The 22,808-nt window shown below is 39.0% G+C and overlaps 1 pseudogene; it reads left to right on the top strand.

Annotated features, from left to right (window-relative positions):
• LOC137646984 (fap1 adhesin-like) overlaps window positions 1-22,776 on the top strand; it is a 420,090-nt pseudogene extending 397,314 nt beyond the window's left edge.
• Window positions 22,777-22,808: the final 32 nt, after the last annotated feature.

The following is a 22,808-nucleotide window of genomic DNA, read 5'->3' as shown; positions in this document are numbered from 1 at the left end:
GAAGACAGGGCGAAAGAGAGAAGGAAATGGAAGAAAAAGAACGAGAAGATGAGAGAGAGAGATCGCAAGACACGCAAGGTTAATGGAAGCAAGACGAGAAGAAAGACAGGTAGAAGAAGCCCAGCATACGAAAGAAATGGAAGCAAGACGAGAAGAAAGACAGGCAGAGATTGCACGACATGTGAGGGAGTTGGAACTGTGGAATGCTCGTGCAAGGAAGGCAACTCAGATGTTTGATGTAGCAAAGGCACAGGTGTTGAACCCGAAATTCACAAAAGAAACTCAGGACGAGTTCTTTGATCATTTTGAAAGAGTCACATCGTCGATGGAATGGCCAGAAGATAAATGGCCTGTATTAGTGCAGTGTACTTACAGAGAAAGGCCGCAGTGCTTATTTATCCTTATCTCAGGACCAGAGAAGGGTGTATCAAGAAGTAAAATGGAGCGTCCTGAAATTGTGCCAGATGACCCCTGAATATTAAAAAGAAAGTTTCCGAAGTTTGTGGAAGGATGAGGAAATGACTTTCCTGGATTACGCTTATCAAGTAATCCGATGTTTTAGAAGATGAAGAATAAAAGCTGCTAATATGAAGGAGATGGTTGATTTAGAAGAATTGATAATACTAGAGCAGTATCTACGAGGAATTCCGGAGCACATTCGAACGTACTTGAGAGAGAGAGGTGAAGAAACTGGATAAAGCCGCTTCGCTAAGTAAAGATTACACTATTATCAGTCTTAAAACCCTCCTCCGGCATCAAGTTTCAACCGCCGTTCCGACCAAGTGTCAAGTATTCGCCAAACCATGGAAACCATTTCAGTAATAACCACATGAACAAGTCCAACAGTTACAGCGGAAGTAGCACTGGTACTGTCCCGAAGCAGAATGCGTTAGTACCACAGCATCAATCGTTGAATAGTCCTCCTTCAAGTATTGTGAAAGACTTTCAGAAGGTTGATATTGTCCGTTTTAAGTGTGGCAAAAGAGGCCTTATCAGTAAGGAATGTTAGTCAAACCAACTGAAAGCAGTAGCCCTAGTGATTAAGGATAATTCGACTTCACAGAATATGAAGACTAAAAAGCAATCGGGCAAGAACAAAGGGGAAAATAAAACAGCCACCGTTTACACGACAAACAGGACGAACCCAAACAGCGTGGATGCCTTTAAAACATATATTCATGAAGGTATGTTAGCAGCAATTGACGGGAATGAGCGAACCCCGGTCAAGATAATTGCGTGACACAGGTTGTAACCATAGTGTGGTAGTACGAGGAGTACACCTGATGGTGGAACAGTCTATCACAGGGTACTCTGTTATATTGAAGGGAATAGGAGGTGAGGAGGTTACCCCCTATTTGCTGTTTAAAACTGCCATGCGTGTTGGTAAAGGATTCAATGGCTGTCAAAGGAGTAGCCGTCCTGCAAGGTAGTGAGGCTGGTGGAGTGCCGTTCGTGCCTTGTCCCATTGTAATGGAGAAACCTTTGAAGTATAGTCCTACGACTGAACTCGAGGACTACTCGTCTCTGGTTCCTAGTTGTGTTAGGACTAGGAGTATGAAGAATAAACTGGCTGCTGAAGAAGAAAAAGAAATCGAAGGAGCGATGAATTTGGAGGATCTATTTTCCGAAGAAAAGGATTCCCTTGATAGTACGCAAGAAGAGAATTCCCGACTAAGCCCGAGCGAAGAGGAACGACAGAGGAGCAGACAAGAGGACAAAGAAGAAAAAGAAAATGAAGGAGCAATGAACTTGCAGAATTTGTTTTCCAAGGAAGCGTATTTCCTTGATAATACGCAAGAAAAGAACTCAAGAGTAAGCCTGAGCGAAGAGGAACGCTAGACAAGCAGACAAGATTACAAAGAAGAAAAAGAAATCGAAGGAGCAATGAATTTGCAGGATTTGTATTCCGAAGAAGAGGATTCCCTTGATGGTATGCAAGAAGAGAACTCAAGAATAGACCCGAGCGAAGAGGAACAACAGACGAGTGGACAAGAGGACAAAGAAGAAAAAGAAATCGAAGGAGCAATGAATTTGCAGGATTTGTTTTCCGAAGAAGAGTTTTCCCTTGATACGGAAGAAGAGAACTCAAGAGTAAGCCGGAGCAACAAGAAGCAACTGGCGAGCAGACAAATGGATAAAGAAGAAATTAACTTGGAAGAAACAGAAAAATTAACGTTAGAAGTAGGACAAGTGAGTAGGAAAAGGCTGATAAGATTGCAACGGAAGGATGCAACGTTAACCGAGTTATTTAACCGTATGGTGGACGAGACGGAGGCACAACAGTCTCCGACCTGTTATTATCTTAAGCATGGGTTGCTTATGAGGAAGCATAGACCCACCGATATCCCTCAGAAGGCCGAATGGGGGATATATCGGCAGATATTAATTCCCGCACCGTTGAGAAGACAGGTGATGGCTATCGCACATAAGTTCTTAGGACAAATACCCAGTTGCATTTTTTAAAAAAAATGATACATACTTTTAAAATCATTTCATTGATTTTTTTTCTTCTTTTTTTTTGCCATTTTCTGACAAAAATATATATTTTGGTCTCCTTTGGCCTGGTATTAAAACCAAATGACCTGAAATTTGGTATGAGGTGCCTAAGGTAAATACCAATAGGAAGTCAACATTTTCGGCATACGTTTGTTCAAAATGGTTAATATTGCAATTTTTTGTTCAATTTTAGACCAATAAATTTTACATTTTCTGCTCCTGCGCTCTCTTATTTACACCAAAAGACCTGCAATTTCGTATGATGGCACCTTGGATATATGTCCACAGGATGTAAGTCACTTTTATTGTATACATCACTATAAAATTATTAATTTTAGTGATTTTATGCTATTTTTGGACCAAAAAAAGGCATTTTAGCTCTTATGTCTAGGCATTTAACCATATGACTTGAAATTTGGTATGGAAATGTATGTAATATATGCTTACAGAACGTTATTCACAATTTTTGCATACACTACTTCAGAATGATTTCTTGTAAATCTATTGAGGATCCATTTCTGGAAAAAATTCATAAGGGCCAGTCCATGGTTGCATGGGGAGTGAAATGAAGGGAAAAACGCTGTATTTGCTTGGCAAATGTTCCCTTTCGAGTTGAAGATGAATTACCTCAAAATTTTTACAAACTAATATTGGTGAAGAAGATATTTTGCAACAGTGGACTTCTTTTTAACTTTGCTGATACAAACATAGAAAAACGATAAACAAACTTATGCTCCCACCAATGAGAAGCAAACAACTGCCTCTTGAAAAAAAAAAAAAAAAAATATTGTTTCACAATTCCGTAGTTCGGGTCCAAGGTTTTAAGATACGAAATTACCTCAGTAGAATTATGCGTGTACTTTATCAATAGGTTTCGTTGAAGGTGGTACTTTTCCTCATTTTCAAAAGTTATATTTATTGAAAATTGATCGAAAATATTACTGAGATGTTTCACAAAATCCTATGCCTGAATTACAAATAATAGTGAGCCCAAAGTATGATATTTAAGAACCTCTATTGCACGTACAGCGAGCAAGGCACATACAAATAGATTAGTATGCCATATCTAAGTTTTCATCTGCATTTCAACTGCCATCAAACTCCACGTCAAAAAGCCGTGGAATATAAAACTCTATTACCTTTCCATTAAATATAAACATGAAACTATCACTCTTATGTGATCCCTTGAGGGCCTATAAATACCAGTGTTGTCTCTAAACAAGTTAGTTGTTTATGAGTTGTCTTCATATTAATATCTCCTCCACGCGTCACATTGGTGACCTACGGAGTACCTGAAATACCCAATCCGCCTGCCATATCCTCGGACGATGGACCACACCATCACTGACAAACATGTCCATGCTGCCACAGCAACATTCTTGACCTTCGGCAGAAGAGATGCGTTAGCCTGGTTTCAGTGAACGAGATTCAGTTCTGCATCAAGGACATGACCTGCTCAAGCAGGTAAGTGAAATAATTCTCCGCTGCAAACCCTGACAATACCTTCCCAGAAATCTCAGCTAGGCTTTGAAGCATAATGCCCTCAAATCATACCTCCTGGATCAGTACTCAATGTTGCCAGCCTCCTGTGTTGCCAAGATTTTTCAACTCTCTTACTAGCCGTTGCAGGATCAAATTTGGTGTCTATGGCCCTCGGAGAAATAATCAGTATTGCTCTCGTTCAGCCTGTTGTGGATGGTTTTCCACTTTTATGAACCTACTTCATACCCTTTGGGCACACCACCTACCAGAACCAGTGTAACTGTGTGAGCCTCCATTCTTGATGTCGACAACTTGCTCATGAAGCAACTTATGGATATTCACTTCCCCACCATCAAGAACTCCATCAACAACTCCACTTATGAAAAGGGAACAGTCATACAATCACTGGAGCTGAGGTGTATGCTGTAGGACATATTTGCCCACCTTGTGACATGCCTGGCCAGTGACAAAATCACTCACCACTCACCTCTGCCACCCAGAACTATGCCAGATGCTCATGGTTCACACCAAGTACAGCATCTATCCCCATATCAAGACGACAGGGTCCCCAGTGTTTGCAAGACTCAGACATTTGTCACCAGAGGGTTAGACAGCTGCTAAACATATATTCATGTAAATGGAAAAAATAGGCCTTTATCAAAAGGTCTCAAGCCAATGATTGTTTTCCCCTGAACCTAGTCCTGAAGAATAATGAATCCCTACACAATTGCGGAGATTACGGGCATCTTAATACACAGACGAAACCAGACCACTAATCTCTCCCCAACATCACCACTTACCTGTACAGTGCTAAAGTATTTTCGACCATTGCCCACCTAAAGGGCAATGGTCAGGTGCCCATGAACCCAGAAGACATCCTCAAGACTGCCATCACATATACTTTTAATTTCTCCTTCGTTGGCCTTCGTAATGCAAAGGTCACATTTCAGTGACTCATGGATGGTAACTTAGGGAACCTCCCCTTCTGCGTATGTGGCAATCTAATATTCTCTAAGCCACCTACACATTGCCCTAGACTGCCTGCACTCTATGCCTTGTAATCAGGTATGACAAGTGTACCTTTGGTACCAAGGACGTGGCATTCTTGAGTTATCGCATCACTCCTGATTTTGTTCACCCCTTCCCTGAAAAGGCATCAGCAGTACAGAAGTTTCCCATGCCCTCGAACGTCAAAGCACTACAGGAGTTCTTGGGCATGGTGAACTATTGTCATAATTTCTTGCCAGCTATTCCTGACACTCTTGCCCTCCTCTACAGGTCCCTGAAGGGCAAGCCAATGACGGACCCTAGATAGATCTTCCCTTTCTGGAGAGAGTTGATCACAAAAAAGGACCTTAATTAATGGACTTTTACTGAAATACGTTAGCTGCTGTCCATCTGGGAATGGATTACAATGCCTTGGTAAAAGCCCAACAAAAGGACTACAATCATCAAACCTGCAGAACATCCTGCACATCTCTCAGATGGGATGATGTCCCCCTGAATGACTCCAATGACACCATCCTCTGTTATGTCAGTAAAGGTAGGCCAGACCTTTGGATACCTGCCTCCATGCACTGATAGGTGTTTCAATTGATCCAGGACCTCTCACAATCCCTCGTGCCAATCTACTACACAGATATTGATGTCAAAGTTCATATGGTATGGCATTACTAAAGATGCCAAGGATTGGGTCTGCACACGTATTTCATGTCAAATTTCAAAAGTGTATAGACACACGGATTCAGGAGTAGACCCTTTTCCCCAACTTCAGTGTCATTTTATCCATATTCACGTTGATATGGTCGGCTCCTTACCCACGTCACAAAGACACCATTACCATTTCACTGGCATCATTTGCTTCATTCACTGGCCTGAAGTCATTCCCATGCAAGATGCAACATCTTCCTTGTGTACTGCTGCCGTACTTTCCAGATAGATAGCAAGATTCAGCATCCCTGAGCATATTACTTACGACAGAGGTACCACTTTCACATCTCGATTGTGGTCATCAATAGGGAATCTTCTTGGCATCACCCTACATCAGACTACTGCTTACAACCCAGCAGCGAAAGGAATGGTGGAATATTTCCATTGTACCCTCAAATAAGCTTTGATATCCCACTGTACTGACTCCAGCTGGTTTCCACAACTACCCAAGGTCCTCTTCTGACTGAAAACCACTCCCAAGGACACCATAGATGTCTCGTCAGAAATTTTCTGTCTGCCGTCTGCCTGTCTGCCATTGTGGAAGATTTTACTTCCTGCCGTCAGACTTATAACCCCCCAGCAAAGCAGCATATACTAAAAGTCCTACACGCTGCAACACATGTAATCATATTCACTGGCACTTGCAAGCAACTGCATATGCCCCCCATATACTGACCCACTCCTTGTCATCTGCCGTACTCAGAAGTTTTTCCTCCTCAACATTTGTAGTAAAGAGGACTGCATTATCATTGACTGCCTAAAACCTGCATGTCTCCTACAAGACGACCCACCAACAGTATGATTCTCTAAGGCAGGTCGACCTCTTTCACATAGGCCACATGTCTGCTTCCAGGGGGGGGGGGGGGGCGGTTAGCCATGTAATGGACGTGCAGTAAGCAATGCAAGCACATGCAAATAAAAAAAGTATGCCCTATCTTCGTTTTCTTCGACACTGAGACAACCATCGAACTCTATATCAAAAAGCTGTTGAATGTAGCATGCTAATTTCAACTCTATTATCATTCTGTTATTGTATTGTCCATTTTTATGCCAATGTTTGTTGTTTGGTAGCTCTCTTCATATTAATTCCTCTTAAATTCCCGTCACAAACCTTACCGATATTCGAGTTTGAAAAGTTGTATCATCTTGTGTGTGTTAGTGGTTGTGTGCAATGCTTATGCCTAATATTCATCGAAATCACAGACCGATGTTCCTCACAGATATTATAACTGTTTTTGTCAGAGTTTGGATTATAGTGCATTGCAGATCACGTTTAGCTTTTTTTTTTTTTTTTTTTTTTTTTTTGTGACGTTATAAAAAGACATCTGTTGCTCAATCGTAGGCAACAATAACCATGTAAACCATGAAATCAATACACCATATATTTATTAATAAATATTATTTCATGGCAGTTAGATATATTGATAGATGTCAGTTACATATTGGGTATTATAATTTGAGCCACGCAATCCTCTGCTAAATATTCTACTTCCTTTTCACGTAAAATCGTTTCAAAGAGAATATAATGTTTGATAGCTATAGCTATCTGATTTTTCTAATTAAGCAAGAAACTGGGGATAGTTTGTCGCCAATTGCAAACTTCAGGATAACTCTTTACTATATATATATATATATATATATATATATATATATATATATATATATATATATATATAGATAATATATATATATATATATATATATATATATATATATATATATATATATATATATATATATATATATATAATTGGTAAACCATATACTAAAACTAAAAGAATAATGTCATCTTATTCTTCCGGAGCTTTGTCGACTGGAAATCTAGATAAAGCATCTGAATTACACATCTATGATGTAGGTCTACTGAATACTCAATGGCATAATTCTAAGCAGCTAACGTAATTGCCCAACTTCTTGCAGCTGCTACTTCTTTGTCTACAGCCTTTACCCATCTTTATATGGGGTCACTGTTTTGCATAAGCCTTCTCCTATCTCTTCTATCATGGACATCCGGTTCTCTTCTTTCTTTTTCTTGCATGTCATTTGCTACTTTATCTTTCCACCTAAACTTTGGCCTTCCCCTCCTCCTAACCACATCCACCTCCATTTCCATGAGTCTTTGGCACATATAATCTTATTCTCTCTGCATAACCTAGTAGTGCCAATGAAGGTTTGCGGTCTGTAACTAATGTGAACTTCTTCCTGCCATAAAGATACATAAAAAATTTCTTCACTCCATACATTAATGATAACCCTTCCTTTTCTATTTAACAGTAATTCCTTTCTATCTTGTTCAATACTCTGGAAGCAAGTGTAATTAGTTTTTCTGTCCCATCTGGCATTCCATAATCTAACACTGGACCGAAACTTATGTTTGATACGTCACATAACAATTCAGTGGGTAAATCCATTTGAGAATGTAATAAGAATGTAAATGATGTTATTTCCTGTTTGATTATTCCAGGAGATCCTTGATAATCTTTGGCCTAATTCCACTCTGCATCCTTATTCAACAAGTTATACAATGGATGTGCAATTGTAGACAAATTTCCAATAAAACTCCAATAAAAGGTTACTAAGCTTAAGAATGATCGTGATTCCTTAATATTTTCTGGGATCTTTGTTGATTGTACTGCTCTAAAATTCTCTCTCATGAATACGTTTTTCATTGATGACAAAACCCAAGTATTCAACTGAATCAACTTCTGATATATACTTGCTCTTATTTACTTTTAAACTGTGTTTCTTTAACTTCTTCGGAACTGCATGTAACCTCTCTCAATGTTCTTTTATATCTTTACCAGAGACTAGAATATTATCTATTAATATAAATGCTCCTGATATGCCTGCAAATGTTTATCCATAGTTTGTTGACAGACTGCTAACTACTCCATAAGGTAATCTTTTTGGTCTATATAAACATACAGACGCATCTACCGTACATAATTCTTGTGAATTTTCATCCATGGGAAGCTGTAGAAATGAGACTAAAATCCAACTTTGAAAATACAGTACATCCTGACGTAGTGGCATACATGTCTTTAGGATATGTCTGTGGATGTTGATCTACCTAAAGCTGTGGATTTAATGTTACCTTGCAATCTATACATAACCTAACCTGACCATTCATCCTCACAATAGGAACTAATGGTGTAGCCGAATCAGAATATGCAACCTTTTCCCATTAATCTTTACTTTCTAATCTCCTGATTTCTGTTTCAACTGCACTTTTCATTGCATATGACACTGGTCTTGGGTCAAAAACTCTAGGAGTACCATTTGGTTTCATCACTAAAATAGCCTTTGCATTTTTACCGTAGCTACTTTGTTTTCAAAATCCTCCTTAAATTCTAATGAAATATCATCCATATAAATTTCATTCTTGTGTTTATTTTGCGTGCCTGTAACTTTCAAAATGTATTGCCAATCTAATTTAGGATACTGTAACAAATATCTCACAAGTAAGATCTTTCCTTTGCATGCAAGCAGTTAGGTTGTAACTGAGAGGAGAGGTGATTGCTACTAAACTTTATTAAATAGACATTAAGCTTAGATACCAGGATTACACAGAACATCACAAAATTTCAAACAAAATTAGACAAGAGCTATCAGGTTCTTAAAAGTTGGTTTATTAACATTGCAGGGAAGAGTGAGTGATAACATAACAAGCAAAACAGTTAGAGTGCATGAGCGTGTATGAAACACGTGCGGTACATGGCTCCCCCCTAGAAATGACTTACATGTCAAATAAGGTGCCCTGCTCTTGAGAGGCGAACTTTAGGCAGGTCATCTGGCAGGAGATATGCAGGTTTTAGGTGGTCAATGAAGAATCATCCTTCTTTGCCACAAATGTTCATGCAGAAAGCCTTCAGCGTACGACGGATCACTAGGAAAGGGTACATGTAAGGGACCGTTAGTGGTATCTTGCTAATGTCGTTACACAGGAAAAGATGCGTTGCCGAGTGGAGATCTGTCGGCATGTGTTGCTTAGCTGGGGGCTTGTAAGTCTAGCGACATGGAGTAAATTTTCCCACAACGTGAGGTAGGTTCAGGAGGTTGTCGAAGGAGGTTGCAGATGCAAAATATTCCGCACGGACAACCAACAGGTCGCCATATACCATTTAAGCTGCCAAGACATTCAGGCCATCTTTAGGAGTGGTCCTTAGTTCCAGGAGGACCCAGGGAAACTGGATAAACCAGTTGTAGTCCTTGCATCAGGATATCAAAGCTGCTTTGAGGGTACGATGAAAATGTTCAATCATTCCATTGACATTAGGGTTGTAGGTGGTTATCTGATGTAGATTGATTCCCAGGGGATTTACTAATGATGTCCACAATTGAAAGGTGAAAGTGGTACCCCTATCAGAAGTAATATGCTCAGGGATACTAAATCTCGCTATCCATCCTGAGAGTAAGGCAGATGTACATAAGGGGGACATTGCAGTTTCCATGGGAATAGCTTCCGGCCAACGAGTGGAGCGGTCGATGACGGTAAACAGGCAACGATGTCCTTGTGATTTGGGTAGGGGACCTACTACGTCAAGGTGAATGTGGGGAAAGCTATGCTGAGGTGAAGGATAGGTGCCCACTCCTGAATTCATATGCCGATGTACTTTTGAAGTTTGGCATGAAGTACAGCGCGGAAGCAATCCTTAGCATCCTTCATGATGCCGTGCAGTGCTTTGATGATCGAAGGCGTGGGGAAGTTCTGAACGTGTAGTACCTTCTCAGGGAGGGAGTGGACTCCTTCAGGAGTGATGTGGTGCCTTAACCCTGGAACACTGAGTAGGTGACGTCATTCGTGTTCCCCCCTCTTCCCCACAAGCCAGCGCGCTGGGACTCAGTATAGCTTCAGTCTACCCTATGGGTTTATAGGGGGAAGTCGCGTCGCTCCAATCCTCTGCCTGGATTTTGCGCTACAGACGTGTTCGGGTACCGTTTACCCACGTTCAGTGATAAGAGTATATAAAAAAAACTGCAGGTGCTGGACCATCGGCAGCCGAGAAGAGGAACCCTATGGTCCGTTGCACGAAGTGTGACTCCAAGGCAGACAAAAAGACACGTTTCAGGTGTCACAGCTGCCGCCAACCTGTTTGCCCGAGCCACTACTTCCCCTACTGCTGTGATTGCATATAAGGCTGAGGTAGGTAATATATATAAAACTAAGATTTTGAGTGATAATGTGTGATAAAGTATAAAAAGAAATATAATAAACACATTATATTCCACAATTTGTCATTTCTGGTGCACTAAAAAAAGGGTGTTTTTCCTACTCTCTTCCCTACAGTTCCCGCATCCCCCGTGCCTTGATGACCCCCTGGGATGAGAGCCTGACATCCTTGGAAGCGTGTGGGAGCATCTGAGCGATTTTTTGGGGAGGGTTTTTTTTTGCTTAAATTTTTTGCAAAAACATTCAAATTTTTTCACTTTTTTACATTCCTTTCTTTTTGCTTTTTAATTCAAGTTTCTGAAAGTAAGTATTCTAATTTAATAGTTTCATTACTAGGTAATAGGGTTATATTTAGTGTGTAAGGGATAGGATTAATAAATTTGCATATTTACTATTTTTCTTTAATTTTCCAAAATCGGGTATAAACTACCCACGTTCAGTGGCCGTGTAACAGGGAAACGGGTTCAGTGTTCCAGGGTTAAGAAAAATACTTCGTTGGCACCAAAGATACACTTGCCGTACTGGACTACAAGGCTGTGTTGTGGGAGGTCGAGCACAATGTGTATGTGACGGAGGTGTTCCTCTTTGGATGAAGAGAGCACAAGTATGTCATTCACTTAACATACACAAAAGGGGAGGTCACCTAAGATGCCATCCATGAGACATTGAAAAGTGGCCTCAGCATTACGAATGCCAAAACGAGTAATTATAGGAGTATGTACCAAAGAGGGTGGTGATGGCAGTCTTGGGGAAGTCTTCTGGGTTCATGAGCACCTGGTAATAATCCTTCAGGAGGTCGAGCGTGGAGAATACCTTCACTTTGTGCAAGTAGGCGGTCATGTCGGCAATGTTTGGGATGGAGTAGTAATTTGGCTGTCTGCAGGTACAAACGTGTAATCCCCACACGTATGTAGGGAGCCATCTTTCTTCAGGACGATGTGAAAGGGTGATGACCATGGACTGGAAGCCTTTTGGCAAAGGCCCATTTCAATTTTGATGAATATTTTTTTGGCGGCTGCCAAACGATCCAGTGACAAATGCCTGAATTCGGCGAGTGCTGGGCCCCCCGTCATCTTAATATGCTGATAAATAACGTGCTTGGCGGGAACTGTAGGCGTTTAGCAAAGTTCTGAATGGAAGACGTCCAGGTACGATGTGAGGAGGTGGCCTAAGCATCCGTGGGTGTGCTCATATGGAGAGCGAGGTCAGAGGGGCTGGTTGAGGAGGTGGGAATGAGTAAGAGTCTGCGTTGACTAGCAGTCAGTGAGCGACATCAACCAGGAGGTGATAATGTGAGAGGAAATCCGCCCCAAGGATTGGTAATGGGACATCAACAACGAGAAACTTCCAGTAATATCTGAGGCTTCCAAACGATAGTGTGAGGTTTTTGTAACCATAGGTGGGTATTGCAGGTGCATTGGCAGCTACCAGGTGGACATCAGCAGATTTAGACAGACTACGTCGTGTCCTGGAGAGTGGCATTGGCAGAAGAGAATGGCAAGTACCCGTGTCTACCAAAAATTACAAGCCCCTACCTGCATCATGTAAAAAGAAAATAATAGTGACAGGGGAGGCAACCACCACAAGCGATAGGCCTACTTACATGTTTTTTGGCCATTGATAATCATTCGCACATTTCTTCTCAGCAGCCCTAAATCTGGAGTGGCAGTAGTATAACTGTGGCTGATTGGCGTTAGTTGGTGGCTGTGTAGGTCCTTGCTTGGGGCGTGAGCGTGTGGTGGGTGGTGAATGGCTGTGTCGCCACTCCAGCCCATCACTGGGTGGCCGTCTGTGTCCAGTCGCATTCATGTCAGCTTCGGTCAATGCAGAATAGTTGTACTCTTCATCAGAAGTGGAGGTGTTGAAGATGGTGAAGTGGCTGTCCATAAGAGGTTTGACTTTGGTCATCAGGTCCTTCATGGGCAAAATATTGACAACGACTATGGCAGAGCTTACAGGTTCAGGTAAGCGTCTTACCTAAAGGGCACGAAGTAGGCTCACCTCACATGGACAGCCATCTGCAGTAGGTTGCAGGCGAGTGATGCTATTCATTTCCATGAGGGCGAGCTATGTCTTTTGGTTCCCCGGCGGTTGTTGAGAGAGCTGAAAAGGTTTGGCTATACAGGCGGCTGGCGATGGCGAGTACTGCTCCAGAAGGTTTTTTTTAGGGCTTTGTAAGCTATTGTGGCGTCCCCTTGCTTGCAGAGCCAATCGGAGATTTCCGGGAAAGTGTCTTTGGGGACCGCTGCGAGAACATAGTCAGCTTTGGTGCTTGATTGAGTTATGACCTTCATACGAAACTGGACTTAAGCACGCTGGAACTAGGCGAAGGCTTCTCCTCTGGCAAAGGGCAGCAGTTTCATTGAGACGGCATGTGCCGAAGAGGCAGGTTTGGTGGGTGGCATCTTCAAAAAGTAGGGCACAGCAGTGAGGGAGCAGGTGGGAAGGAGCGGACACCACTAGTCACCAATGTGTGAGCAAGCAAGTATGTTGTAACTGAGGGGCGAGGTGAATGCATCTAAACTTTAATAAACAGACAGTGAGCTTAAATATCAAGACTTGCGAGCAAAAGCGTCACAAAAATTCAAACAAAATTAGACAAGAGCTATCTGGTTCATACAAGATGGTTTGTTAACAGTGTACGGACGAGTGATTGATAAGATAACAAGCAAAACCGTTACAGTGTACGAGCGTGTATGAAACATATCAAAACCGTTATAACCTTTCATAACTCTGTTTTAAACTTTCTATGATCAAATAGGGAACGGTCTTTGCTATTTTCCCAGACATTATTGATACATCAGCTGCTGTGTCAAGTAGCATTACAATAGGTTTACCATTTTTTATCACTTCTACCATGATTTGCTTCTTTGTGTCTTAGTTCACAGAATTTATGCAAAATGCAAAATCAGTTTCTAACCTCTTCTTAATATTATGAGCATTATCTGCATTTTCTATTGATCTATATTATCAATTGCATTATTTATTTTCTATGTGTATTGATTAGGAAATGTACATGCATCAGTAAAGTGCCCAGTTTTGCTACAATTTAGGGATGTTTTTCCCGTAGCAAGACATGTGTTCATCTATATTTAAGATGATCATTTTTTTTACCATACCCACCTATAACATTTAGGTTTTTCATGTAGTTTCTCTGCATACTGTAAGTACAATTCTGATATCTATGAACATTAGGGGTAGGCAATTTCAATTTCCTTTGTCTAGGCTTTGGCACATTCATTTTCTGATTCTTATTCTCGTATTTTAGAATTTTCCATTATTATGCTAATTTGCCTATATGATATTTCTAAAAATTGTCATATAACTTAGTTCCTGAGATGTACAATGGCAATAACTTGGTCAAGTATTAGATTTTCTAACTCTAGAAAATTCCATTTAACACCTAAATCCTTTAGTCTAGAACACAAATGCATCTAAACTTTCATTCGACCTTTGATATGCTTGTGCTGTATATTTATACCTTTCGAAAAAATTTGACCAGTGGAGCAAAATATGTTACAAGAACCTTAATTGCAGCTTCACTTACGTCATATGCTGGTTGCAATGTCTTGAAAACTTCACTAACTTCTCTACTTGCATTATGCAGTAATAATGCTTCCTTCCGTAGATCCTTAATACTACCTACTTTACTTACTTACTTTGACTGCTGTTTTTCCAGTCCTATACAGCAGGGGAACCCTACTCTCTACAGGACCTCCACTGTCATTTTATCTTGTACGTTTAGTTAAAATAGTTGCACAGTCGACATTATTCACCAATTGATATGATTCCAATAGCTCACTAAATGCTAAAGCACCAAGATTTGATGTCATCCATCCAATGATTGAAGTCTCCACAAATAACTAATTCATATTTCTCCATGATAACCTTCTCGAGAGTTCACTGAATTCTTCAAAGAAGATACTGACATTTGTTCTCAGAGGTTTGTAAACTGTCACAATGGATATTTTTCTGTTTTTCTGCGTAAAGTTTATTTCTGTATATTCAAAGCTTGTTACACTAATTTTTTTTGACATTTTGAGATTTGAGTAACTTTTATGAACGAAGAGCCCGACACCCCAACCAGACCTACCCTTTCTCAGAATGTCATTTCAGTGATCTTAACCTAGTGAAAGTTATTTAACCATGTTTCAGATAATGCTAGTGTGTCCAAATATTTCTCGCTTATCAATTCTCGAATTTGAATAGTTTTATTACCCGCAGATTTTATATTTACATAGCCACAGTTTATGAGGTCCTTAGTATCCATGATCAGTATTTTCTGCTAGTCTTCTCAATTCCACGTCATAAGCTTTGCAATCTCTTGAATTTACTATGAGGCCATTTGGTTTGTTTAACTTTATGCAGTTAATACATTTTGAAGTTTGCAAATTACACTCCTTGGTGGAATGTTTTCCGGAACATTTCCTGCAGACTTTATCATCATTCTTAGACTTGCAATCTTTTTCAAGATGTCCATACCTCTGACAGTGGTAGCAGGTGATCACGTGGTACCTATCACATATGTTATAAGTACCCCATCATAACATAACTTTGTCCCCATTACCATGAATAGCCCTCCAAACTTCAGGATCACATTTCAGCACATAGTAGGTAGTCCCCCATGCAGCATTTTTCTTTAGTACTATACTTATCTTCTCTTGTATATTTTGGATTTGGTCCAGGTAACGATTTCTTTGAATCAAAGCATTTACTACTTCATCTTTATCATTGTAAACATTCCATATCATTATTTTTGGTTTTAATTTTCCAAATTTCCTCATCTCAGTGTCGACAACCATTGTTAGAATTTTGTTTGCTGCTTCCTCTAACTCTCTCATTTGCAAAGTTTACAACAACATATCCATTTGAGGTTGACCTCGTATTAAGTATTGAAATGTCTTTAAGTGCATGTTTGACCTCTTTTTTTTTTTGTCAGTAATTTTAGTTGTTGCATTTGTTGATTTAATTCCCAGTAGATTCTTTTCCTTTACTTTGTCGGCATATGTTGTTTTCTCTGGTTTTGGCCCCTTCAGTGTTTAAAGTGTTTCCTTGATTAATTCAATATTCATTGATAGATTATCAACCTTCTCAATGAGTCAGTGATCTGGGTGGAATTTGCTGCGTATGCGTTAAGCTCCGCAACTTGTTTTTCCAATTCATAAATTCTCGCCTCATGTGCATTCAAAGCATGGTCCCTCACTCTCAATTGCTCCTCCAATTCTAATATATGTAACTTAGCTGTTTTAGCTTCTTCAATGCAGTATGGGCATATCCAATCCAAGTAAATTTAAAACTTCTTTATCCCTGATGCTTGTTACTATAGACACATTTCTTATGAAAGTATATCCTGCAATCACATCCTATCCACTTCTTTGCATCTCTGTTCGTGGTTTGATATGCAGGACAGTACACAGGGTCAGGGGCAGACATGTACTATTTCTTCTTCACTTCAGTTTCTCCATAAGATCAACTAATATCTTCGCCAGTGGTTTTAAAAACGAGAAACACAAACTAAAATCATGGCTTAGGACGAGTGGTGAACGGAGCTCCACGCAAAACATGTCTTCGCTCTGTGACACCTACTCATTCTATGCTTAACCCAATTCTTTTATCTTGTTGCAGCTGATCGTGGTCCTGAAGCAATGCTGAATTGCTTATGCCATTCAGAACCTAACACCATTGTGTCTATTCCTACCTAAATTAGGTTAGGTAACTGAACTCCAAAATCAAACCTTCTAAACTAGGCTAAATAAATTCTGATACCAACTATGGTATTTTAATTTAGGTATTCATTTTGTTATGCACTTTTAAGTCTCTTCATACACACAATTTTGTTATGCACTTTATGTCTTTTCATGTACACAATGCCTACCTTTTTACTTGAAATAAAGAAACCGATATTTAGGTTGGGAAGATTTTTTGTTTCTTGATAAACCTACATCAACACCGGTATTGTTGGTAGTTCCTTTAGTCTAGACTTGAGGCCGATTCACACGACCCGTTTTCTTTCCGACAGGCTGGGTGGTGGCTAACCGCCGTCGAAATGTTGTACGTTCACACGAGGCGTTCCGTATCGGTTTACCAGCGCGCGGTTTTCATTGTTTACATAGACGCTGTCACGTGAGGACAGAGTAAATTACGATAATTTTGACACTATAAAATGTTGGTTGATAACTGTGTTGATAAAATAAGTTATGCAACTTCATAATACTTCATGCACCATGCCAAGAATATTAAAATTATGATAAACTCACCTGTTTTATTTAATGCCTCTCCAGTCATTTTTCATATCTTTTTTTTATGTAAATTATTTCTATACAAAGTCGCGGTTGTAGGCCAAGAAACGAACGGGTACGATACAGGTCCTCATTCACACAAAACATCACCCACCCGTTGGTTGAGACGGATGGCTAACGTCCGTCAAACCGCACGAGGTTTCTTGGAAAGAAAGCCAGGCACTCTCGGACAGCTGACGTCCGAGGGCCGCCGTCAGCCTAACGGGTCGTGTGAACAGTTGCATTTGAATACACGCAAGAAAGCTAGACGCCGGTTAACCGACGACCAGCCTGTCGGAAAGAAAACAGGTCGTGTGAATCGGCCTTTGATCGTCTTGGCCGATTCTGCATTACTAATTTTCTCTTCATCCTGAAGAGACAGTGCAGCTCTCAGGAAGGACTTTGCACGGCCTTCCTACGAGATTTGCCACTTCTTGTATACATTGTTGTGTTTTACATGGCCACATATGAAGCACGGCTTGGAGAAGATGTCTACATTTTCTGCACGTGATGCTGGATCCCGTGCTGCAGTTGAGGAACGTCTCCTCATCTGATCACCAGATGAGGTACTCTGCTGTGCACCTGCGTCAGATGTTGCTGCCAGCTGCAATCTCTCAAGATTCCTTTTGTGTGTGTACCGTTTGTAGCAATCATTATTAACATGGTAGACAAACTTCGCCTGATCAACATGATTCAGTCTCTCTAACACACAGTCCCCTCTAATGCCAGCAGCTTGGATTACTGCTAATCTGCCATTCTCTGTCCCTGATGTATTAAGGTTGGGTTCATCTCTTTGGCATATGATGCACCTCTCAGGATCAGTGGATTGGCTAGGTATCGGTGAAGCTGTCCGTCTCCGTTTTCTTGGGATATCCTCCATACTTGATGATGTCCCTATGTACTCGTCAGTCCTGAAAAGAAAAAAAAGAGCATTAACCCTTAATCGGTCACATATAGGAAAAGTGTATGGTTTACTTTTTTGCCTTGGTATTATAATTCAACGATACTAGCTAAGATATTTTTGCTAAAAATGCTTTTTTGATAAATTAAATATTAAAATTACAAATTGTTACAAAATTAAAGTAATCAAATTCTAACAAACTAGTAAATATCTCCATTACTACCGGGTTTCAGAACAAACACCCCAACTAAAATTGTGTCCAATGAGGTCCACTATCAAAACCAGGTGGGTAAGGGATGCAATTGAGAAATTTTGCCAATTTTCGCTATTTTCAACTCAACCTCAAAGGACTACTATTTGTGTTAGAGACTTCAATTCTTTTTCTAAAATTACCTAATATTATATGGTATTCAGATGTGCATTCAAATAAACAGTTATATCATCATGAGTTTTTTTGTTGGCCTTCAAATGAAAGAAAGTCTTAATTTCAAGCATAAGTAAAATTACGTCACACTTTGACCTCTGGTGACCTTGACTTTCATCTGATGACCTTGAACTTGTTTTCATGTTGTAGATAACTAAACTAGCTTCAATTTAAGCACCAACACAAAACCATAGGTTAATTGTGTGCAATGTTGTGTTAATTTTAATTTCCCGTACCCCTAACTTTTGGAGCGATTTTGCATCAGAGCATTTCTAACAAACTAGTGAATATGTCCATTACTGCCGGGTTTCAGAACAAACACCCTCGCTAAAAATGTGTCCAAGGTGGTCCACTATCAAAATCAGGTGGGTAATTTTGTGGACATAAAATGGATGCAAACACCCCTTGGCTCCTGGACTAGCACTACGTCATCATCGTTATGTTTTCCATTTCAGTTAGTGTATAAGAACAAGTCTTTCAGCAGCTTACTTGTAATAACATTAGTTTATTAGTGTGATGTTTAACTACTCCATCCTCATTGCCATTGTTAAGTTTTCATTCTTCAAGTAGTGTATGGGAACAAGTCTCTCAGCTGCTTACTTGTGATAACATGTATTTATTAGTGTGATGTTGAACTATTCCATCCTCGTTGATTTCTTAGTGTAAGTAAAGAAGGCTCCGTGTTGATAAAAACGTCTTTATTTCTAAGCTACATTAAAGACTCGTCACTCGGTGTTTATGCCACACTTGAAATTGCTCTGTATTACTTTATGATATATGGACCATTGGACTTGTACTTTTCTTTGAGCTGGTTTATGAAAAATTCAATGCTAAAGTACACATGCAACATTACATATCGACATTTACATCATTTAAGTCATACACATTCGGATGATTCAATTATATTGTCTTCGATATATGTGGCGCTATCGTGTTATATCTCTATATACACACCTTACGATTCCTCATAATCAAATACATAAAAGTCATACTGGTCTATATCAGTTTGCAATCATTATCACTTTTATATATGAGTAGCCTTTCTTTCTGTTTTCTTTTTCTGTTTTCTTGTTTGCTACGAAATCATACAAATGTTTGAAAACCTAATCAAAACCCGCTTGTGTGGAAAATAAACCTAGATCTTCAGTTGACAAAATGGAAAAATGTAGGCTGAAACTGTCATAACATCATAGTAACATTTTCGAATGTATCCATCAAGGAAACAATCCCACATTTTTATTCCTTCTCTTCAAATGTTTTTTTTTTTTCCTCTCTCTAAGATCGAGTAAGGAGAACCCGACCGCTGAGGTGGCCCCGACAGAGATATTCGTGGAGGGAAGCAACATAGAAAAGTGTTTCAAGGAGCGACCATCCGTGGGTAGCAGGACCAAGCTCTATCCAAAACGTAACTAGACCTTCTGTCGATATTCAAGTTAACAATTTTATATAGTCATGGTAAAATACGGCTTTACTAAAAAAGCCATGTTTGTGCTCTTGTAAATGTTCTTGGGAGGTCATTTTTACTGGGTCCAAAGGTTTATTCAAGAAATTTACTATTATTGATTTTTAATTTTATTAGTCAACTTACCAAAACAGCATTACACTAGCGTGTTAAGGATGTTACTCTTTAAAAAAAATATACAGTAGGAAAGGTCAGAACCCTGCTGAAGACAAATCTAGCAGCTGATTTGTTATCAAAACTTGTCAATCTTATTTAATCTTCTTCACAGAGCGTCCCAGTCAGGAAGAGCTTCAGTGGCGTCGACCTACGCAACCTACAAATCCTATCCTTCGTGAGCAACAGAAAATTCAGAATTCGATAAGTGCAATCAACACTTTACTCAAGCAATTTTCCTGAGGGATGTATAACATAGAAAAACTACAAATAAGAATTGAGATTACTACTTTCTTTTAGAATAATTGAGATTCAATGTACTAAACTGGTTCCATAAACTTAGACTTTAAACTTAAAATTGTAAAATAAATTTTTGAGGACGATTTTAGAGGAGCTAATGGTAGCCCAGCATAGCATAAACCTTGAATATCCCCCATAGTTATAGAATAATGCCAGTCTTATTTTGAGCCAAATTATCAGTCGGCTATTTGGCCGTAATCAGTCAAGTAGGTTCTCTTAGGTTGTTTTCAAGACTTTCAGGGAAAACAAGATTTTGTGCAAATATTTCTTCTTTTACAATGAACGACCAAAAATCTTTTACTAAAGAAAGGACCAACCGTATTTATAATATGCTTGACACAGAAATGAAAGACTCCATTATGTTTCTGTATTTTCATGCTGATATTGAATTTAATATTAGGCATATTTCAAAGTCGCTATCCACTATAAGTTTAATACTATAAAAAGACGTTAGTCAGAAGGTAGTCAGTTATGTTAGGTAAATGAAAAAAGTATGTGAAACCCAAAAATATTTTAAATTGTTTCATATAGTTTTTCTGCATCACATTCTTACTGAAAATTACTAATAGGGTTATGAAGCCATTTTTTTAAGTACATAGATGATCATCTTCATTGACAGTATTGGAATTCAGTACATCATACAAATAAACAAAACACACACACGCACACACACATCATCATCATCATCATCAGCCGTTACTAGTCCACTGCAGTACAAAGGCTTCAGACATGTACTTCCACTTGCGTCTGTTTATGGTCTTTCTATACCAGTCCACAACCGCAATTTTTTTTCAGCTCACCAATCCATTGTCTTCTCTTTCTTCCCCTACTTCTTTTGCAATATCTGGCAACCTATTCTGCTATTCTTAATGTCCAACTTTTATCTATCATTACCATCATAATATGTCCTGCCATGACCATTTCTTTAATTCACTTCATTTTGCTCTCTTTTCCATGTTGCTCTTTTTTCTGTGTTATTGTTATTCCCATCATTATTCGTTTCACAGCTCTGAGTTGTATACTAGATTATGTTCTAAGGCTTTAGTAAGGTTCTAAGTTTCTGATGCATAAGTTAAAACTGATATTACCATCTTATTAATACGTTTCTTCTTAGAGAAAGGGACATATTACATTTCATAATCTAATTTTGTTTACCTAAAGTTCTCTATCCCATGATTTTCCTTCTTTTAATTTCGGTCGCGTGTACTAGGGATATATTTACTGTCTCTCCTAAGTGTAGTGTGTATATTAATAATATCTAGAAGTTCATAACTAACTCTTATTTGTTCATTGAACATTGTCTTAATTTAATCATATTCATTTTCAGTCTTACATTTCTGCTTTCTCTATTCAAATCTTCTATCATCTTTTGCAATTCCTCCCATGATTCACTAACATAACTATTCCATTGACAAATATTAAGTTGTGAAGGTATACCCCATTAATATTAATTGCTACATTTACCTAATATATATTTTTTTTTAATTTCTTCTAGGTATGCTGTGAATAATTTAGGAGAGATTCGTTCTCCCTGTCTAATTCCCTTCTCAATCGAAATTTTCTCACTATCGTTATGTAGTTTTAGAAATGCTGTACTTCCTGTATAGGTATCTTCTAGTGTTCTAACAAAAGATTTATCTATTCCTTGTCTTTGAAGGGCTTTCATTACTCCTGAAGTCTTGACAGAATCAAAAGATTTCTCTTAGTCTATAAATGCCATGCATAGTGGTTTGTCATACTCTTTTGATTTTTCTATTAGCTGGTTAATTGCATGTATATGGTCAGTTGTTGAATACCCACTAATAAAGCCTAATGTCATCTTCATAAATATTTCATATATCACAAAGAGTAAACTTATTAGGTGGTAATTTTTCAGGTCTTCTGTGTCTTCTTTTTGGCGAATTAGTATATTGATAAAGTTTTTCTGAGCTGTAGGTATAGAGCATTCTTGCATTCATTTTGTGTAAAGTTCAGCCACTTTTACTAATATGAAATCCCCTCCCATTGTTATTACATCAATTTTAGGCCATCTCCTCCTGTTTCTTTGTGTATTTTTATACATTTTAATGCTTTCTTTATTTCTCTTACTGTTATGTTTGGTACTGCCTCAGGTGTTTCAATTTTTCTATTGGCAAAGTTATTTCTCATATCACTATTGCATAGCATTGTATAGAAATCCTCTGGAATTTTTAGCACTCCATCTCTATTATTGATATTTCCATTTTCATCCTTTAAAGCAAACATCTGTTGGCACCTTATTCCAAGTCGTCTTGTTATCAATTTGATGCTTCTTCCTTTCTTTAATGTTTCCTCAATTTTGGTCTTATTGTGTTTTCTATATTAGGCTTTTAGTCTTTTCTGATAGTTTTCCTTAATCTTGTTTAGGAACTTTTCCGCCTATCTCTTGTACTGTTTCCAATATAAATGTTATA

This window comes from Palaemon carinicauda, chromosome 9 (genome assembly GCF_036898095.1).
Source record: "Palaemon carinicauda isolate YSFRI2023 chromosome 9, ASM3689809v2, whole genome shotgun sequence".
In the NCBI taxonomy this organism is placed as follows: Eukaryota; Metazoa; Arthropoda; class Malacostraca; order Decapoda; family Palaemonidae; genus Palaemon; species Palaemon carinicauda.
Note: the sequence above shows the minus strand (reverse complement) of the source record. Positions and strands in the feature narration are given on the sequence as shown.